The following is a 5,041-nucleotide window of genomic DNA, read 5'->3' as shown; positions in this document are numbered from 1 at the left end:
CATATCCCAAATTCTTCTCATAAAATTTAAAGGATCTCAGAATGTTATTGACATGGACGGCACCCAGTGATCTGAACGTCCCAGTGCAGAGTTTAGCCACTCTGATATATTTTATACAAAGATGAAGCAACATATTTTGACTGGTTTCCGCCAACCTTTCTTCTAACACAATTATCCTTTCTTCATATTCTCTTGATGTCTTCAGAATAGCATCGTAAATCCTTTTTTCTTGCTCTTCTCGCGTAAACGCAACTGCTGCATACACTCCTTCAGAGAAGCATCCATACTGACTAATCTGTCTTCATAGGTTAATCTTTGCTTTAAAGCTTTCTCTGCTTCTTGCTTTAGTGATCTTGCTTCTGCTTTCTCCCGACCTATGTAAAAATGACAAGTATGTTACTTGATTATGCTGGGTTTCACACAACTACAATATACATAGAAAAATCAAAAATTGACAAATTATCGTTCAAAGCAAGAGGAAAACACTGTGCAGAAGAGGCACCAGCAACTACAATATACATAGATATAGTCATAATATCAGTTAACAGAAACACCACAAATGCCAGATAAATATTACAGGAAATAAAATTCCACAAAATTCTCAAATCCAGCAAGCATATCCAAAAGTAGTAGTCGATAGCCATTTACCGCAGAAGTTTAAAAGAATATGGGTAAGACTTTATCTTTTAGCATTGAAAAAATTTGGTTTCAGAAGCAAACCTTCTTCTTCTTATCATGACGCATGACTTTCGCTGGAATTTCTCCTTTCGGATCAAAAGCAACAGGCTCAACAGCCACCCTACGTCGTGTTTTGGTTGAGGAAATTGCAGTATGTGGAGTGTCGTTGTTGTCATCTTGGAGCTATTAAGAACAAAATTAGATATTTTTTAAACATAGAGATCCTCTAATAAACACTAAACTTACTTACATTGACTGAAGGTGCGTCGCTGGATTCAGATCTCAATGACTGAATCTCCTTAACAGTTAGAGTTTGATATTTGACTTCTTCCAGTGGTGGAGATTTGACTTCTTCAGTTTTCATGGCAAGTATTCTACACGCCAAAAAAATTCTTCAATAGTCCATAATTAAAATATGTTTTAAAAGTTAATATCAAGATGTCCTAACCTCTGCCTCAGCTGGTTGACACTATAATCTTTGCCGCACAAATAATGACATACACCTCAGGCTCACCGGAACATTTTAAAGCTTGTTCAAACTCCACTCCAAAATCGTCAAATAGAGTTACAGGTACAATGTATCTCCCAATTAATGAGTCAAAATTATATAGTGTAAATCAATCGTTAAAAGAAATGATTAAAATGACAATAGTATACCTCTCATCAAACAGATCAAACTTGGTTAGTACTTTCTCGCTATCATTTTTGGAAGACTTCATAGACTGAACATTTTGTATATGACCTAGAACTGTAGAACATCTATCAAACGTAGTATTTAAATATAATGTACTCACAAAAGCATGAATCATGTGGTTCTACCAAAAATAGTAGTGCATGAAACTTGATTAAACACTAAAATTAATAGTATTGCAGAGTAAAGTTGTATAAGGTTAGAGTGGTCACATTACTGTCCTGGTAACAACACTACTCTTCCTAAGACCTTGCAAACACACAGAAACATATATAGGTGTAAATTGTGAAACATTTCAATCTATTAGACATAGAATCACACAAAGTGAACGTCACAAATGACATTACCTCCAGTTGATAAACTGGACTATTACTGAAAGTGGTAGGACTTACATGTGTTGGGAACGATATAACTGCATGAATTAGAAAAATTGGTCTTAACTTCATTATCTATTGCAAAAAATTTAGAACTAAAGAAACATAGGAAATTGTTCATACCATGGTTATTTGGTGCGAGGAGAAACGGGAAATGTAAATCTATTAACCGAGTTTCCTGAGATATTCTCTTTCTCTCCGAATTTCTTCCTCTTTCTAGCACTCTTTGGCTTGTAACCTAATAGTTATATCTAAAGTGAGGAAATGAAAAAAACCAAAAATAAAAAATTGCAAATCAAAAATGACAATCAATTAGACCTTGAATCTTCTTCATGCTACAAAGAACAAAGGTTACAGTTAATAATAAGTTAAATCTGATAACAAATGACCTGAAAAAAATATCTGCACCAAGCAAAACCAAAAATGGGGCAATCAATTTCATTCAAATACATTGGACATGATCTAAAACTTGAAAAATGCAGCAAGTTTTACCCCGAAGTCACCAAAAATTATTTAATTGAAAATCAAACTCACAAAACAGACATCACTTAATTACTTTTGTATTTCTCAACAGATGACCTCTTAGATGCACGCCTAATGATAAATAAGATATAAACGATAATAATAAATTACACATCTGCAACCTATATCAAATTAATTGTCTATACATCTACAATCTATCATGCATATTAAGCTTCTCATCTCTCTATCGTGTAAAATAAGTTGAATAGATCCACTGACATATGAAGCAAGAACTACTGATCGGAACCTAATAAAGTCTTTGTTATTATTGTATCTGTTATCATAAAAGCAGTAGCTAAATAAACATAACTCATGTCTCCTCTAACTCTATTTAAATCTGTCATAAAAGAATCTACCATTAATAAAACTCCTGCCAGCTAGCATTAAGAAAATATGATCTTGCAGCAAGAATAATTAGGATAAACAAAGAAGCATAAAACATAAAACATAAATTAAGCAATGAACTATTATACACAATATATCTAAATTTGATAGCTAACATGAGACCGGACATATACCCCTAAAATCTAGATTTGAACTTGCCAAGTGAGTAAAATAATCTAGCAAAACTAATATTGATACCAACTGATTCTGCACAATGTAGTTTAACTTCTCTACTTAAAACGACTAAAGCAACCCTATTAGTTCACCATTAGAATTCCTAACTATCCAACCTATCCCCACTTATTTTCCAATTTGATTATGGCAGCATCACAGTGACCTCAATATTGTTATCTTATGATTTAAATCACATTTCACAACTCCTTTAGACTTTTATCACTAAAAACCATTGTTTCATACCTCATCCTTTTATCATTCCAAGTTAGCTCATTCTTTAAACTCACACTCCATTTATACAAACTTATGTAAACCAAAAATGAGTGCATAAACATTTGTGGACTTCATTATGCTCCTCGAACACCAATTGTGACATGTATTAAGATAACTTAGGCGTAACTAATTTCTCTTACTTGAGTCTGAGCTCCAATATCATTAAACTTTCTCATTGCATCCTCTAATGGCTTTGTACACAGAACTTTAATTGTGTAGCAGTTTCAAAGACTTTATCCCCTGCATTAGTTATAGAACACTTAGCATACAAATTAAGAAAACTATTACATTCTTGTGGGTAAGCTCATTGGATGCTTTAAATTATAAAAAAGAAGTAATTCAAACCGTAAACTGCAAATACATGGGTGTCGGTTTTTAGTTCTGAGACCTCAAAAGTTTGTAGGCCTTCTAACCTTTTAGAGAAAGGAGCTCTGCATCAGAATTGAGTTTTTGAAGCAAACCTCTGTGCACAACAATTTTTCCTCTCGGTAAAGCAAAAGCAATGTCACCAGGCCGTGAACTCAATAAGCAGGCCTCCAAAGTACATGCCAAACACATGAATGATAGAACATAACAACCCAAGTCCTTGCCATAAATCAACTAACATAATATCATAGAAATATATATATCAACTTTAACATATAGATGGAGCATTTGACAACTTTAAATCTCTAAAATCAAAATGATAGAAAAGCTAAGAAATATACATATACAAATCAGAAATAATATTATAATAATCATTATCAGGTCTAAACTAAAAGTTTTAGGATCGTAATTCTACTTGTAATTCTTACCTGATCTTGTTGAAATTATACCCAAATAACAAAGTGCATCAGAGATTGGCGTAACATTAACATATATTTATCAGACAGAACCTGCAAATCAGAATTTAAACTGTCAAAAATCTAATAAAATTGAAAAATATTACATACATGTAGTCAACATAATACTGCAATCTATCATGCGTATTAGTAAATTGTACATACATGCATCTTAGATTCACTATGAGAATTGCAATTTAATTTATATCTAAAGAATGTATCATGTACCTAAAGAATCATAACACACCCATCTCAAATATAAGGCAATATACATACATAAAACAATAAGAAAAAAATTATAATCATTTTAAACCCGTAAATCAAAGCCTTATAAAGTGGTTTGATGTCTTTAACAATTCTGTTCTTACACACATTATATCAAACAGTTTACCTGCAACATCCACTCTGCAGAAAAAGACAATTATTATTAAAAGCACACGAAGAAATATAGTTGAAAATGATAAATTTATTAACTTCTTCTCTTGGACATATTATCAAACACATCCTCAACAAACTTCTAAATAGAAAATAAATTGAATATAAAGTAAAAAATCATCAACTTTTTAAGCTTGAAATCTAACCTCATATATTGATTTGTTGTATCTATCCATCTTATTATCACAGACAAACAATCAAACAGGTCTTGTGCGGATTTCAATCTACAATGAAAAAGAACAAAATATGAGTTAAGTTACATAATCTTGAAAATATTAGTATAACAATAGAGGAAGAAGAAGATAAATTGTATAATATTGTATAATAGAATGAATCATCTCTATATCTCATTCCATTCAAATTTCAAATTTGAAATCTGTATAAATTACGAAGCTTCCTGTGCGAAGAAATTACGAAGCTTGCAGTGTAAACTACGTGTTAAGGAAGAAGATGTAATAGCTAAAAAGTACTAATCTCAACACTAATTTGAAATTTGAAATTTGAAATGTTAACAAATAGAAAAGTATTACATGTTACAGGCGGATGATCGTCCTTGCAGGCGGCGAGAAAGCTTCGCGCGGAAGCTTGGCGTTCTCTTCTATGCTCTCTTCTTCTTTTGTGTACTTTGTATTTATTTTTTATTTTTTGATTTTTGATTTTTTTTCCAGTGTTTTTAGCTCCGTGTGTTT

The 5,041-nt window shown here is 32.0% G+C and overlaps 1 long non-coding RNA gene across 1 annotated transcript; it reads right to left on the bottom strand.

Moving 5' to 3' along the window:
* Positions 1-726: 726 nt before the first annotated feature.
* On the bottom strand, positions 727-2,133 carry LOC108213635 (uncharacterized). Its single transcript, XR_010290690.1, has 3 exons — positions 1,127-2,133; positions 929-1,052; positions 727-861 (listed from the first exon to the last, which is right to left on the bottom strand). It is a non-coding gene; the product is annotated as an uncharacterized LOC108213635 (long non-coding RNA).
* Between the last annotated feature and the right edge of the window lie 2,908 nt (positions 2,134-5,041).

This window comes from Daucus carota, chromosome 3 (assembly GCF_001625215.2).
Source record: "Daucus carota subsp. sativus chromosome 3, DH1 v3.0, whole genome shotgun sequence".
Classification (NCBI taxonomy): Eukaryota; Viridiplantae; Streptophyta; class Magnoliopsida; order Apiales; family Apiaceae; genus Daucus; species Daucus carota.
This window is presented reverse-complemented; position numbering and strand designations above follow the sequence as displayed.